The sequence below is a fragment of the Argiope bruennichi genome, chromosome 8 (assembly GCF_947563725.1).
Source record: "Argiope bruennichi chromosome 8, qqArgBrue1.1, whole genome shotgun sequence".
Taxonomy (NCBI): Eukaryota; Metazoa; Arthropoda; class Arachnida; order Araneae; family Araneidae; genus Argiope; species Argiope bruennichi.
Genome location: NC_079158.1, coordinates 54,603,711 through 54,621,836, shown reverse-complemented (window position 1 = coordinate 54,621,836; position 18,126 = coordinate 54,603,711). Strand labels below are relative to the sequence as shown.

At 27.6% G+C, this 18,126-nt stretch overlaps 1 protein-coding gene across 4 annotated transcripts in view; it reads right to left on the bottom strand.

Annotated features, from left to right (window-relative positions):
• The window catches only part of LOC129981769 (paired box protein Pax-6-like), a 256,014-nt gene that overhangs the window by 157,849 nt on the left and 80,039 nt on the right, over window positions 1–18,126 (bottom strand). For all 4 annotated transcript variants that reach the window (XM_056092764.1, XM_056092763.1, XM_056092767.1 and 1 more), the window contains one exon: window positions 2,402–2,451. The gene's annotated coding sequence lies outside the window, so the exon portion shown is untranslated. The remainder of the gene's footprint in view (window positions 1–2,401; window positions 2,452–18,126) is intronic.

The following is an 18,126-nucleotide window of genomic DNA, read 5'->3' as shown; positions in this document are numbered from 1 at the left end:
ATTATGAAAAAAAAATCTTTTTAGCTTTTTGAATTCTAATGAGTTAAGATTTTAAGAATCAATTAGAACAGCTTATGAACTCGGTAAATTTGGATAATTTAACAGAGTTCAGAGACTTCCGTTATATTTCTATCGATCTGAACATCAGACAGATAGACAGAAATATGATGCTTAATAGTGTCAGTAGTGCCAAATAACTACGACGCAACGATGCTCAAAAGAAACAATTTTTAATATATTTCACATACTAAATAGGGTTATAAAAGAAGAAACGTTATTAAAAAAATTAAACTCCAAATTGTAAAGTTATAAAGTTAACTGCATTTGGTTTGGATATTTAATTAAATGTCAAAAATGAAAAAAAATGTAACTGCTGAAAATTTACTTTATTAAATTTTAATCAACCATGTGCAACATTTTTTTATATAATCATCTTTTAAATTATTATTTGTACGCTTATTTTACTGTCTAAATTAAATCTACGTTTCACTTTTGTCCTAGATAGAGAAAATGTCAATCATACGTATATATTTGTCTTTGTAAATCAATTGTGCAAGTTCCAAAGAGTATTATAGGAAAAGAATTTTTTTTTTTTTTTTTTACTGCAATCATCTTTTAATTAATCTCATTCAGAACTAATTTCCTTCAGGATCTGTACTGTATAAACTGGTTTCAAGGAGAAACATAAATAAAATACGAGCAGATTTCTCCGTAATGTACGCAATTTATAACAATCATTAAAAATAAAGGTAATAAAACCAAAATGAGAACTATATTATTATCGTACTGGTTTATCATTCAGATAAAATGTTCCCTTATTTTATATTCTACAGAATTATTTAAAAATAACATTTTCAATCATTACTATAGAGGTTTTGGAAAGTTTACTGGAATATTAACATATTTTTAGATTCTTTGATAATGATGATAGGATGTTTTCCGGTTGTCGTCTTATTTTTTTTTTTTTTCAAAACTAGTAAACATATAAAATTATAGTGTATTTTTCTAAATTTTTAAATTAAATATATTTTTCTTTAAAAATAACTTCGTATCTGCATTTTAGATTTTTAAATATTTTCGAATATAAATAATCCTCAATTTATTACATTTACCTTAACGTATACGTACATACATGTATTAAATGTTTCTCTCCCTGTATATATTAAATAATTTTTTATCTCATTTCATTTCATCCATAAATTTCCAGTCATTCATATGCATTTAGAGTTAGAAGTAATAGTATAATAAGCACAAAAAGAAGAGAAACATTTAATTAGAAATATTTGCATTTTATTCTCATAGTTAAAATCCTTTTAACATTTAGAAGATATTAAACATCCTAATCACTTAAAAGAAATTTGTTTAAATAGTGTAACTATAGTAAATACCATTGAAACAATATGAAAAGAAGACATGTTAGAATCAATTAATTTTAAAAGAAGAATATTAAATATACTTAAAATGCTATTCATAACGATTAATATAAATAGTTATAGGATGTTTCGTGTAAATAAAACTGGGACAAGTTTCTAGAGCTAATATTTTATTAGATAAATCATTATAAATCTCTCTAAAATTAAGCATTTTCTATAAATAAATGAACAATCCGCAAATATATGGAACGAAGGTTGAAATGTCATCTAAAAATGTCAATTAGCATTCATTCAGTTCTAAAAGAAATATTCTGAATTAGTATGTTTTAATTAAAGATGGGAAGATATGTGAACTACTTGTAATCTAAGCATGTTTGGCTTATTAGAAATGCAGTTAAGAGGGTAGGTTTTGAAGTACAATTTTTTGGTTTCAACTTTGTATAAAATGTTAAATACATTGTAATTATAATTACATGTATACATTTATAGTAATTATGTCTATAAAATCTTGCAATTGCAACTATTTTCAAACTGTTTTAATATGTTGAAGATTTGGCCGTTACACATTTTTTTAAATTTCTTTTTTTTATCTGAAATTTTATTTAATAGCAAAGGTTTCAAGCTGATATTTTTTAATATTTGTATTTACAAAATCTATTACATACAAATTTTATAACTTAATGATAATTAGAGCTCAAAAAAACTTTTCGATATAAATATCTTTAAATGCAATTTTTTTTAAAAAATAAAATAATGGTATCTTTTTTTTTCACATTATTTATTTTATGTTGTATATACATTCGAATAAATTTGCTTTTTTTTTCTGTCATTTTTTTTAAGATTAATATTCTAAAAATTCCAGTTCACGAATCTGAAATAAGATTAAGTATTTGATTTTGAATTCCTAATATTTAGAACTAACTTAATATTTCTTAAACAATGAAATTTTATTATTAGGAAAATGAAATGATGATTTGAATGAAAATTTGAAATGAAATGAAATTTATTCTTATTAGGAAAAGACTTACCTGTAGCAAGAAAAATTCAATCAGATGGTCGTATACCAAATTCAAGAAAACTGAAAAAAGAAGAAGAAACTTTTTTAACACGTTGTAATATAAATATTTTAATAATAAAAAAAACATTACGCAATAAATTATTATATAGGAGGAAACAAAATTACTATATTTTTTCAAATCCTTTTTTCCAGGAAAAATAGAAATATTTATTTAAACTTTTGAATTAAAAAAATATGACATTTGTAAATAAAATTAAGTTTAAAGAATCTTAAGTTTTAATCATTTTACAAGAAATCTAAAAAGATTTAAAAAGGTTATTAGTAATAACTCACATTGATTAATTATCATTTCATTTTGGCACTTAACCACTTATATTATTTGCTCGTAAGTCATTCCTTTTTCGAGTTAAGATATTTGTTAACTGAATAGTTAAAATTTATTTATATCGTTATAATCGAATATAAAAATTACATGCATACAGTAACGCTCTCTTGATTTTTATGAACTCTCATCTGAAACAGCAAAGCATGCATAAATCTGCTTCGTCAGATGTCCGCATTCTTTAATCCCAAAACGTTATTAAAAATCTTTTGAAAAAACTTCACTCACAAAAAGAAATGTTTAAAAGAAAAATCTGGAATTTATTTCGTAATGAAAATAAATTAACCATTTGTAAGTACAGAAATTTAATATTTATTAAATTATAATTTTTGTATAAGCCTCCTTCTCTAAATAAAAATTATTTTTAGAGCATCTTCCCTTTAATTTTATCCTTTTTTTGTTAGTAATTTTGTAAATTATCCACGGAATTCGTCCATTTTCGGTTACCGCACCGTAAAACCACAGATAAAGAGTTTGTTGTAGAATGTTCTTTAATTAAATGTTAGAGAAAACAGAAGAGTTACGTAACTAATAAATTAGTCTCTAAATTACTCACAGACAAACAACTGGGAATAATCCGATATACTGATCTACATGTTTTACTGATACTTTGATTTACAAAATTTTATACAAATTTAGAGTTTAGATTATTATTAATAATAATATTTTTATTTAACCTGCATGCTCTTTTAGAAAAGTTTCCATTTTTGCGTATTTAATATGTTTAATAGCTTTCAAGAAAGAAGTGACCACCACGAGCATGATAATGAGTAAAATTGAAGTCGTATTATGCAATATTTTTATATCTTAAACATTTCTCTAAATATTTTTAGCTTAATCAAAGCAATAAGCAAAGTTTTTCACCTTTTTAGCATTTGGGATCTGAATGCTGGCTGTATCATCAATTTCAATTTTAATTGCAACATCTCCCATTAAAAAGTGTACTATTACATTATTAATATCAAAATACGTATTGTTTCAATTATATTATTGTAACAATTTTTTAAAAGCGACATTTCATTTTCTTTTCAAAGAATATGTCTTATTTAATTTGGATTATAAAACTTTTTCTTATATTATGAAACAATATTTATTTATTTTCCGCCATTGCTTTCATTATTTCGGGACAGACTAACTATGAATCGTTGAAAAGGAAATATAAAATCATATAAATATGATACTTTTTTAAGCAATGTCTGGGTATTTTGCTTCATTATAAAACTGCTTAACCATTTCCGTTTAATAATAATATTCCTAGAACTATTTTTGTTAAAATATTTTAATTGATACCCAAATAGCAAAATTATAACAACATTTCATCTATTTTTTTACAAAAAAATAAAAAACGAGTATAAAAGTCTACAATTTCGGAAAATTCATTTAATTTCAACTACAAACTTTTTTTAGTCGACTGGCATACATATTAATTTATCTCAAAGAAAAAAGAGAGTATTGAACCTTATTGTTAAACTGAATCGGTCATTATTTGTAAGAAAATGGATCAAGAATGAATTTTCGCATAAGTTCTGATATCAGAAATATGTTATTTGTGAATATCAGTCATTAGAAAAGAACGAATTTGAAGTCACTATACGTGTTTTTCTTTTAACGTGCATCGTTTTTTATTTCCATAAATAAGGAAAATTATTTAAAAAAATCATTTAAACACTTTTAACAGCAATAAATAAATGCAGTTAAATATCAAAGATTTAGAGATTTTTTTTAAACTTTTAAAAGTGCTTTTTTTTTTTTACTGTATTGCTATAAATATCCACAAACAACAATTAAATATAAAAAAATTACTCACATTTTTGTTTACTTCAATTTTAAAAATTAACATTAAACCCATTTTTTCCTATTTTTATTCACATAGTGCGCGATCTTAAATAAAAAGAGATTCAAAATAACATGTCCATATGAAATCCATATACATAATGAAAATTAGCACTGTTTGCTGTTCTTTCAATAAATAACTAAATCGCAATCTAAAATTCATGTTTTGCATGTATTTACTTAGAAATAGGTGGATCTTCAATAATTATTTAAATACAATTTAAATGTATTTTTTTAGTAAATACAATAAAACGATTTTTAAAAATATTTTTATTCACATATTCAAAAGTAGAGCTTCTTTATTTTAATAATTTATTAATTTGTAGCTTTTATTTTAAAACGTATTATTATTATTATATTATGAAATCCTGAAATAAAAAAGACAGAATAAATATTTAAATAGATTACTAAGGATTTATAATAAATATAAATAAGTAATAATTAAGATTGAAAAATAAATTACAAAATTTCATCTTTACAAACGCGAAGCATATCATTTGAAATTAAAGTGTTTAAAAGTAAATAATAAATTGGAATTTTTTATCCTGGAATTTGATTGATAGTCAAAAAGTTTTGCATTTGGCTAAAATGTATTACATATAATAACGGAATTTAAATAAACAGTTAAGATTTTAAAATGAAAATCAATTAAAATCAACATTTTTTTAAATTTGTAACCTATGAATTTGTAAGTTATAATTTACAGAACTGATTATAATTGTTCAATATTATTAAGATTGAATATAAATATATACTTTCTGCAATGAAAAATCACTTAAATATTTCTTCTTTTGCATTTCGATTTTTTTGTTATTTGAAGTTAAATAACAAAAACATAAATCAAATATTTTATTCCTGATTTTCAAAATACTTTATATTTTCATTTCAAACGGTGACCATCCCCCCCCCAAATGTCTTAACATTTTAGTTGAATTTCTTCAAAAAACATAATAAGTCAGTTCAAGCCCCCCACCCCCGTCCATTCAGAGTTGTATCCGGGCTTGGCAATATTAAATAGGACTCTGACTATCCATTTTCAAATTTAAGGAACGAAAATAAAGCAAATCCTCGAAATTGAAAACATACACAATGATGATAGCCTTCAAACAAATGGCATTTCAAAATTCAAAGATTTTGATCTGAAATAAATAGCAGTCTTCAAAAAAATAATACCCAAAATGACTAAAACAAACATTTCCAGTGCAACACTTAGGATTCAAGAACTAGAAGCTCTTCTTTTCGTCCATTTTACACTCATAAGAAACACGGGGCACAATTAGATATGGAAAGGTCCTTCTTAGTCAAAACAAGTAAGAAAATAAACAACAATTATCCTCTTTTTTCATAGCAGTCATTCATTCTATGCCTTAATGTGAAAATTGCACAATGATACGTTTTTACCCGTGGGAAAGAATGCAGGAGTAATGTCTTCATATTTTTATTAAAATTAGAATGCTTTTAATGAAAGCGAGCGTTTTGAATTTTTCATTGTTGAGGATAATCGTTAGTTCGTCCCTTGATTTTTAAAATTTATTTTTGCGCTATTTTTCCTAGAAAGTTGTTATTTTCTAATTTTTTTTAAATATATTTAAATAAATTATGATGTGCATCCTGTGAATAATCACTAAATTTTAAAAACTTTAGTAACTGTGCAAAAGAAATTTGTTAGATTTTTTTCAAATACATTTTTTTATATTAATTGCATAAAAATTATTATATTAATATTTTAGCCCATAGTACATCCCGATTAATAACATTAATTGGAATAATATTAATCTGATAATTAATAACATTAACAGATTATTATTTATAATAATCGCATATATAATAAATATCGCATTAACTGTAACAATATCTGGTAAACCGAGCTTCGTTTGGTAGTTTTTTTTTTTTTTTTTTTTTCGTAAAATTGTTTTCTTCAGGGAAAATATTTAGATACGAATCTCATACTGATTACATATGAATATTTTTCAATCTTACCTACATATGGGATGGTCATTTAAATTAAAAAAGTCATGAATGCATTTAGTTTAACATGTTATTCGGATTGGTTAACACAATAATTGCATTGTTACTATTGGATGTGAGCGGAACGTATTCGTATTCGGATAATGTCATATAACGCCATCTCACAAAATTTTGAAGTACGAGCAAGTTATCATCCTATGGCAATAATGTAAGTACCACAAACATTTACTAGATGGCGTTATATGTGACATTGTCAGCATGAGAGCAGATAGAAAAGGGCTCTAATAGTTAGTTATTAAAAATAAGGTTTTTGTGTATAAAATCGCGTTTTTTCAGGAAAGATGCCGATATAGGTAAACTTAAAAAGCAAAACCTTATATATATAAAGAATTGCTCTTTTGAAATTATAAGGTAGATAAATATTATTAGTAAGATGCTTTAATTTTAATGGTTTTTCACCTCTATTTCCAATTCCTCCCCAGGATGATTCAAATTGTATGTGGATGAGAAGGTGCCCGAAATAATAAACAGATTCTCAATGGTCCAAAAATAATGTGTTGCTTGGTGAAAGGGCCCATCAGGGAAGACGGGACATACCTCCTTAAGAAAGAATTTGTTTAAGGGATGATGATGACTATTTTACGCAGATCACAATACTATTCGTTTCAGAAATCGGTGCTAATCACTTTTGGATAAATTTTGCTCAGCAAAGCGAGAGTCAACACGGTAAATAAGAAGAACGAGAGTTCTTTGTAAGACGAATTTTTTTAATTGGTTTTTTTTTCGATATTAATATTCTTTTTCTATTTTGAATAATCATATCATAATCATCACTATTTTTTATCTATGAAATAATCTGCAATATTTCCATATATTGCTTGATAAAAAATAAACACCTCCCTTTCCGTCTGCCATTTCACCCTGTTATGGTAAAAGTCACTGCCAACTAGCGCATATGGAAAAACGTGATGGATTTCTGTATCTAAAGACTGATAATAACCCCCTTTATTATCTGCCATAAAATAAGTTTCATCAAAGGGGTTGGCTTATACAAGGCATTCCTCATAGTCTTTCCCACGTTATGATTCTTTATATATTTATCCAAATAGTAATACTGCATAGTTCATGTAGGGACACAATGATAGATAGTGATGAAGTGAAGAGGGGGCGGGGAGGGCATTCCAAATAACCGACCGAGGCTCTAGTCTTTCGGAGGTTTAGGGAAGATGACAAAGTGCATTACATCACTTTTTAAAGTGAAATATGATGATAGAATAAAAAAATACTACAAATACTACAACTGGAAGCCATTTAATCTTGCTGAGCCACTGATAAGAAAGGAGCTTGAAAAAATTATTACGTCCATGTCCCGCTACCGGATTAATGAAGAGAGTGGTATAATAATAATAGAAAGATTATCATGTGATTATAGAGACGGTGCAGTGGAAATTATTCAAATTAAAATCAGATACGGTTTTAAATTCACTTTGGAACATTATTTTATTAATATTCCAAATTAATAACCATTTGCAAATTTTATATTATGTTAATCTATAATTTTAAGATATTGTGGTGATATTGTAATATTAAAATAGGTACTCACATCATATTATTAAATAGATTGCGTAAAAGTTTTGACGATTTTTAAATTTCTTTTTCTTCACCATTTTATTAAGATTTTAGCAATGAATTTCTAATTATTAAATTTGCATTTTTTAATAACAATTGCATTCATTGTTATAATAACTATTACACTTTTTAATAACTATTGCATATCAGTGCATTTTTAATAACTATTTTCGTTTATCTCATTTTACTACTTAAAGTAATTTATATAACAATTAAATTAAATCGTTAAAAAATTGATTTTGGAAGTTCGAGAAAAAAAAGAGGGGGTGAGATTTAAAATGCCTAAAGGCCCCTAATTGATTTAATCTGACCCTGGATATACCACTAGTGACAGATTCTGTTTTCGAGATTTAATCTCGTTAAAGATCGAAAAAAGTCATTCTAAACGTAAACTCGATTTTCTTCTCTATACTACGAAGAACAAAATGCTAATGCGCGGACCGGAAAATAAAAATGTAAACAATCGTAGATCAGTATTCAGGATCTGCAATTATCAGGTAGTGCAGAGATGGGAGTTTTATTTATTAGGAAGTATGCGAGAAAGTTTCTGTGAGATTTTTACCACTAGTTTTAAATATTAGTGGGGTTTTTTTTATCAACCATTCTTGATGTGCTTCTTTTGGTTTACTCCCCATTCCCTTCTCTTCTTTTACTGAGATATCATATTTAAAATATCAAATTTCGTTCAAATCTTTGTTTTTATCAAAATGTTGCAATCTTTTTCTTTCTTTCTTCTTTCATTATTCTTTTTTAGGAAACTCACCGATACTAACCTCGTTCTAATACTACACACTTAGAACTTATTTTGTGGTGGGAGTTTTTTTTTTTTTTCTTTTGAGGGGAGTAATTTAAGAACTCCGAAATGACACGAAAGTAATCGATTCTTGCCGAGCGACCGTGTTTGGTTTAAGGATCGAAATGCTATTGAAGAAGATGGCCGGCACGAACGATCGTTAAGTAATGAAAAAGATTTCTGCAAGCTTCTGCAGATTTAAGTGCACGAGACGCAGAAATATATCAGGGACTGTCAAAGTCTTTGCCGTCACGCGACCATCCCGAGGTGACCTCTTGGCGTCCTTTCGGCGTCCCTAATGGGTCGCCCAAACGCGTCTTTTGCGCTTGCCATTCAATCAGTTTATGTCTCTTTTTATTATTATTTTTTCTTTTAATCAATTTTCTTAGACATTCGGCGCCGTCGACTGAAAGATATGCGACTTTCAATAATCTTTAATTGATTTCAGGGGAAGACAGATAATAAGAACGAGGATTTGATTGATTCCGCGCTATTTCAAGCTTTTTAAAGGCACTAGACCTCTTTTGTAAGGTTCAGGGCGATAGTTTATGCATGATCAAGTTTTGGCTCTCTTTTTAATGTGAGATGATGTAAAATAGAAGAGCTTATTATTTTTATGAAGGGAAAAAATGGTTTGTGATGATTATTTGTCCTTTTTTTCTGAACCTTTCTTAGCGGTTTATAAAAGTTCAGAAACATCAGTCTAGAAAGGCATCACTAAAACCCTTTGCCAACGGAATAACCACTGATTCATCCAAAATTATAAATGCATCATCAAAAAATTTATATCGATCATACCCTATACATATATATCGAATAAATATTAATATTTTGAATTTTTTTCCTTTTTCATCTTCTCCTTTCTATTTTTTGCGAACTAAAAAAGAATAAAAGAAAGATAAAACATGTTTATGAAAAGAAAGAAGAAGAAGAAAGGAAAGGCATCTATGAGTTTACGCCATAGGTGCAAAACTTTTCCATATTTCAAAACATGTTATAAACAATCGGTTTTATAGGGTAAAATCCGTTTAGTTATATCCAATTTATTTGCTTATTGAAATTTATAAGCATATATATTTATATATTTTTAAACATATACATGAATGTATGTGAAAATACTATCTGTACAAAATACTATTGTATTTTAAATGTATACAAATATATATTTTGTAAAATGCAAAAGTAGATGGAAATAAAGTATTTATTCTTATTTATGAATTGAGAGGCAGTTGATGAACCCTGGAATTTGATTAAAAATTCTTTCATAGTAACCTTTGAAACTTTCAAATATAAGAATATATTTAAAAATTAAAATAATATTTTTATTTTAGATTTAAAACTTCAGATTTGTTAAGAAAATTTGGAAGACGAGATTTGTTAAATTACTAGAAGATAAGGACAAGCATATAAAACACATTTAAAAATTAAAAATTATTTTTTATTTAATTAAATAAAATTTTAAAAAGAAATATTAATTTGAAAAATTAAAAAAAATTGAAAAACTCGAAAATTAAATTATTTTTGAAATAATTCCGTTTTACCTATCTATATCGTTAACTATATACTATGCTACCTAGAGAACTGAAATAAAATTGACTATCTATGATACTATTATTAAAAGGGGGCAATTAAAATAAAAACCTGCTAACTCCACTATCAATTATGAATTTCTGATTCAAACATAAAATAATTTATCCATAAATTCGCAACTTTGTATGTAAGCATCATTGAGAAGTAAAACTATATGGATTTTGTAAAGATCCTTATTTATTTGAACACATATCTGTATATCTCAAATTTAAATAAACAAAAAATAGTGAAACTGTTTCTGTTTTTGTAACATTTCAAAATACTTTTTAGCATAGAGAATAAAACAATATCCTTCCCAAAATAGTTGGATGGAACATAAATATTGATATGCTCATTGATTTCACGTGTACCTTAAAAGAAGAGTATAGATGCTGAAAAAAAAATCAACAATCAACAAACTGTGAAAGGCTTCAAGCTTCACTGACCTTATTTTGAAAAGGATAAAAAGTATCATAAGTAACCAATGAAGCCAGATATTGATTCAGACCATTTTTCAGTTCGATGATGTATCCAGTTTGATTTTTATCTCCTTTTTTTTTTTTTTTTTTTTTTTTGTATTTATTATTATTATTTTTCCAGTTGTAAGTTTCACGAAATATACATCCCGTAAATCAACGCAGCAAAACTAATCTCTTAACATGGGCTAGAAAATTTAATAAAATTTTATAAATAAGACAATTAGAGTTGTTCTAAATAATGATTTATTGTATTTTACGCTCAAACCTGAAGGTGAAAATAGAAACCTAATCATTCCATCATCATTAAAAGAAACTTAAATCAGTTCGTTCAAATTCAAACCTAAATCATTCATTCCAAATTCATGAATGTATCATTCATACTGAATATTTTTGTAAATATGGATGACCATTTAATTCCTTTAATTGTCTAGGTTGGTTTTCCTTAGGATATCTTTGAATATTTTAGATAATATAATTACTCTTGATCTTCTCTGTATATATTTCTGAATAGAAAAGGGAATTAATACACTGTCAAAGTCTGTCCAGAAGACCATTTGGTTTCTCTTTGATCTAGGAAACATTCTGATGAATTCTATCAGTATATCAGTATCTGAATCGAAAGAGGGTGAAATGCAAAAAAACATGTCGTTTAAGAAGAAGAAGAATACTACGTCTAAGAAATATTCTTTCGAAAAAAGGAAGCCTTAATGAATTCTGTAAATCCATTTCTGAATTGAAAATTGAAAGCACAAATGAAAACTGAGCCTTCAAGAAGACCCATTTGACTACCATGTGGTCTAAGAAATATTCTACTGAAAGCTAGATATCCATTTCATAACCGCAGCAAAGGGAAGGACACACATGAAAATTCATAATTCTAGAAGGACATTTGGATACTAAATGATCTGAGAACCGTTCAACTGAATTCCAGATATCAATATCTGAATCGAAAAAGGAATGAGTATGCAGGAAAACTCGTCCTTTTAGATGATCATTTGACTACTATACGATGTGAGAAACGTTCTACTGGATTTCATATAGCCAATTCCACCGAATTCTACTAGGACTCGGCTCAGTAACTTTAGGATATTATGGAAATGTATTTGACGTCATAGACAGTTTGAAGTAATACGGCAGAATTCCTAGAAGTTTTAAGAAATGCTTATCGATGAAATTTGTGACCACATTTTCAGTGTATCGTTGTGTGATTGCCATGAATATAACACAAGGGGGTGAAACTTGTTATTACTAAACCTATAATTTAATGAATAAATGTTTTCATAATGATTCCCTGCATGAAATCCTAAAATTATTTACAACGAAGTTCTCAAATCATTTGTATGCTTCCTTATGATCGAAATGTTTAAACTTCGTATCAGTACTTTTTTAACTACATGTGTACTTTATCATAATTCTTTTAAAAAATAATGCAGATTTTTCTGAGGTACCTTTACTCTTAGCTGCTCTATTGCGAAAACTGGTATAAATCGATTAATGAATATAATATGAAATAAAACAAACAAATATCAGCATCAGATATACACTACCAAAGACTTTAGTTTCTTAATTTTTTTTTCCTTCTTCTAATTCTGATTTATCAATAAAATTCCAAGAAAAACGGGAAGTTGAAAATTCTAAAATGAGAGACAACGCCCAAGATTCTTTGAATGTCTGATATTTCGAACAAATTACAGTAAATAAATAATGGTAGAAAGGGGAAAGATTGCTGAATATATATATATATATATATATAATAAATTTAAGTATGTCTCATTTCGAATTCTTTCTCCGGTTCTCTAAATTTCGATAATTATTTTAAACTAGGATTCTAGGTTCTCGATAATTATTTTAAACTAAGATTTTTTTTTCGATTAATTCAAAATCAAAACTAAAAACTGTATCCCCCCCCCTCTTTTTCTTTTTGATTCAATCCTTCAATGACCGTTAGTAACTTTCAATTCACTCCAGGAATTTATTGCGACACAATGTAAAGTAGCGTAGCTAGGATAAACAACGTCTGGGATGCAGTATTTAACTGCAGCAATCATTAGCTCTTTTCAAATATAAATAGCATCTAGAAACGGACTTAATATAAATAGCATCATACTTCTGGAAATCTAAGATTGTCATACTCGATAACTATACCCCACTTCCTTACATCCTCTGCTCCACACAATAAATTAAATAAAAAGTAATAATAAATTAGTCATTTTTAAATCGAACTTTTTAGATCAGAATTATATTTTTTATTTGAAATTTTGTTGTGAAGTTGTTGCATTCAAAGTACTGGATACTGTTGTAATTATTATTATTATTTACTTACCTTCAAAATTTTTCTTTATAAAATTAATAAATTGTTATTTATACTTATCATACGTTGGTTAATCATGACGTATTTATTAAAATTATTAATACTTTCTAAAATCTTTAATATATGTTCATGTTTAAAATGTACCAGATTTTTTAATTCAAATTTTTAAATTAATCGAATTCTTAGTGTGCTTCCAAAACCATCCTCTAACATATACTACATCATTATCAGCATATAGGATGTTAAGCTGTGCATTTACCATCAAATTTTTAATGATCTTTTGATAAATAAATTAATATAGAAATAATTTAATTAATGCTTGGTCATAAAATATTCAATTTACTAATCCAGCAACTTCTATGAATTCAATATCTAAAAAGGCATAGAACAATCCGATTTTCCACCGCGCGAAATACAGTAGCTCTCTGTCGAAAATAAAGATAAAAAAGAAAGCGAAACAATAAGATATAGAGAAGATGGGAAAGAAAGAGAGCAAAGAAATGATAATAATGAAAAAAATAATAATAGAAGCAACTATATTGAACCAAAAACTGAACGCAGAACTAACTCTGAGAGGTGCGTCAGCAGCAATGCGTGAAATTGAAGATGTGGAAGAGCCCGCAGCGTTTAAGTGGAAAATGACATGCCATCTCTGCTGCAGTGGCAGGGGTGTGAAGAAAGAAGCCCCAACAACAAAAGGGGGCGAGAGGGGCCCAATGTTTGCACCTGTCTATCCAAGGAGGAGACGTCTGACTCTTTCTTTCAACCCAAAGCCTTGATTACTCTAATATGCTTGACGTATTCTCTCTCGCTTCGCCCTGTGTTTGAGCATCCAGCAAACACCTATTGTTTCGATCCTGCACATCAACGGTTGCAGTGTGAAGGGCCTCGTAGGAAGATGGAGTTGTGTTATTAGACCTCTCATTGCGGGTTGCGGGCAAGAAAAATAAATAATATAATATCTTGGGAATTTTACTGAGGGCAGAAAAAGTTAAAAATAAAATTTATGCATATTTCTAGTACGAGAAAAAAAAAGTTGTTAATAATGGATTTTATGGCACTTCAAATAGGGTCAGAAATATTGACTTCTTTTTTGTTGGCACATATGGAAACAAGAATAAGAAGAAATCAAGCCGTAAAGGGAAAAAAATAAATAAGAGAATGGCAAAGATATGAGAAAATAATAATTTAAAACTTTTTGAGTCTGTTTTTGATAGTAAAATTGGTATAGTGGAAAAAAGTAATAAAAGTCTGCCGAATAATTAAATTTTGAAGGATTACATTTTATCTTATCCCTATCATTTACGGATATTATTTTTGACTATTCTTTTCTATAATAAATTTCTGAGATATTTTTTAATAAGAAATGTGACAAGATTTTGTATTTCGCAATTTTCTATACCTCGCACAACAGAAAGATTCATTCTAAGCAAAGGTTGAGAACATTATTTGAATTCTTTTGGCGTAACATTATTTGTCTATAATCTGACAGAATGAATTTTTTAGAACAAATTTCAGATTAAGATTAGAAAGATGGGACATTGGTTATCCGGATTATCTTGAATTTAATGTGATCGGCATCGTCAAATTATTTACACTTTTAGATTTCTTCGGCAATCTATTTGCTGTTTAATAAAATCATAAAATATTAATAAAAATCGGAGAAGTTGGAATTTTTATGTTTCTTCCGCAATTAAAAAATAATATATTCCCTTTATATGTAATTTGCTGCTCTTAACTTTAGCCTGTAATGTCTCGTTCTGGAGATTCAAGCTAGTAATATTATAGGATTTCTTGAAAATTATCTAAAATCCTTGAAGGAAAGAAAATATTCAACAGAGAATTGAATCCTGTTACTTAGACGTACTTTTGAACAACAAATATTTTAAAATTTTAATAACAATGTTTTCGACATACTGAATTGCTTATCATTTCTGAGGAATCCCAAGTACTAATACTCCAGCCAGAATAATATCGAATTTTTTTTGGATTCAATAAACCAAACTACATGTAATATTTCGTTTCGGATGCATGTTGTTTCCTACGTTTCTCCATGCTTTTTGGTGTTTCCTGAGTTTCTTCATTTTCTAAGAAAAGATTCATCTTCCTCTTCTTCAAGAGAATACTTAGACTAAAGGAAATGAGAAGATGGAAGCCACAATGAAAAATAAAAGGAAATACATTTCTTGATGCAATAACGTGTAGTAAAGTGTTAGTATATCAAAATGGTTTCATAACGATTTCTTCTACTCCTATTAACACGATATAAACAGGTGCTTTACGAAGTTCTTTACGATCGACTCAGTTCGAGGCTGCTCCTCATAACAAACGACTCTATGATACATCATACGAAATAAATGAAAAATCTTTCTTCAAAATAAATGATCACATGTTGATCGATTTCATTCAGTTCCTCTGAAATACAAAATACTATTCTTTTGACCTTTATGCTGCTAAGAATACATACTTAATTTTTTAAATATACTTAACACTTGAAGATGACACTAACTATATACTTGAAGATTACATTAACTATTATAATCTTCAAAAAATTAGAGAACTGTATTTTGATGAATCTGCTTGTTATAGATATCCAAGAGTTATTATTTTTTCCCTTTTTAGTCCGTGTTTGAGCACCTATCGATAACTTTTGTTAGATTCGAATGCATGAAGACAGGATAATTTAAAAATGCAACATGCAGCTAGACGGTAAAATTAAACAGCACACTCAAATGTTAGAGATGTGTTATGAATAAATGATATAACACTGTAAACTTTGGACAAAGCCACCGTGATTATCGCGAATGGTCAGATTTTTATTTTCAAAATCCTGTACATGAGAGTTGTATGTTTGCTGTTTTTATAAAGTAAGCCGGTACTTGTATATTAACTGGATTGCATTAGCAAACAGTTACGAAATACTGAATTTAGCGCTTTTACTGCATCTAATTATTTTAGAGATTTTATTTTAGTGGTTAATTGCTGAATTAATGTGTTTAGATGCACGCGAAACTACAGACTGACATACAGATAATGTCAACCCTTTGATGGCTTTGATTCCAAATTTCGAAAGGATCTATATTTCGATACTTAACTTGCGCACCAAATTTTCCTTTACCTAAGTTATTATGCTTTGGAATTACAACGTTTAATTGTAAGCAAAAGAACAAACCAACAGACGGTCAGCTCCTGGATGAATTTATTTCCAAATCTGATACGGATCTACATTTTGGATGCGAAACTTGAGTACAAAAACTTATCTCTCTAGCTCTGTATTGATGTGATCTCTTGTATTCGGACAACTAAATAGGCAGATTTCTTCCGAACAGATTCGGTCCCAATCCACAAATTTAGTAGAGTAAAGACCATACACGAAATTCCATCCTTCTAGCTTCTGAGTTATCGCTTCACAGACAGAGTGACAGACGGGTATCATTTCAAAACTGTGTTTCGAGAATCTCAGGTAGGTCTCAAACATGGAGTTTCATCAAAATCTTTAATTCAAAATTTTTAAGTATTACAATGATTTCTTTTTACATAGTTACATATTTAAGCATAATTTACAACATTTTTTTTCTTGGCGATTATTGTACCTTCTTTTCGCATATATCGCGCAAAAGAAAGTAAAAAACACTGTTATATAAAAATTATAATTATAATTTAATTATTATTTTAGTTTCCTTTCAAATAAGTACCTAGCAGAATTTGGAACTAGAATATCAATAATAAGCGGGGGGGGGGGGATTAGGCCTTCTGGCAAGAATTAGAGGTTTTTCAAAATGTATATGACGCGTGAGATGGATAAAGAATTTTGTAAAAGAATTAAATGATGAAGTGTTTCCTTGGACTTGAGTGGCAGCGGAAGAGTAAATATATGTATTATGCGTAATATTTTCATTAAATATGAATTCTAAAGTCCGTGTTAGGAAATCTTCATAAATAAAGTCTTTGTTGAAAAGTAGCTCTTCATTCAACATTTGATATGGATCTGAAATTTTTTATATGCTAAAAAGGCCATATGCTAAAAATCTCATTTGTCTGACTGCATTTTTCAGTTATCATGTTCACGTACACATGAGTAGACAAGCAGATTAACTCCTAAAAGGACTTTTTTCCCCTATTCAGGTGATTTAAAGCATCTAAATTTCGAGGTCATAATTTTTAACGATGGCAGTATTTTCTTATGTAAATTTCATACGCATAAAGAAGGAAAAACAGGCTTGAATTAATACAATTTCTTTTATTTTTAATAATATTTAATTGTTATTTTAATGTCTGAAATATTATTAATTATTCATGCCAAGGAGTCGAAGAGAATTTTTCCACTTCTAAAGCATATGAAAACGTTTCAGTATCTCTGTCTTAATAGCTCATAAATTGGAAACATATGAATATTACTGGGAAAACTCGATTTTAAAATAATTTTTGTTGTTAACATTATAAGAAATAAATTATAACTGAACTTTAAAAAGAAAGTTTCCGTTTTTTTTTTTTTTTTCTTAAACATTTTCAACCTGTAATTATTACAATGTCATCTTAACTGACATTATGTGAATATCCACAACTATATTTTCCTCACAATCATTACTAGACTCACTGTAGGAAATTATAATCAGTAATAAAAAAAAATCAGTGTTTTTTATTTTTATTTTAATATTTCTACTGTATTATTAGTCAGCATTAAAAAAAAGGAATTTTTTTTTCAAACCGATTTTTTTTGGACGAGAAAAGAAGTAGAATCGTAATAGATTTCGGAGTCGAAAATTACAAA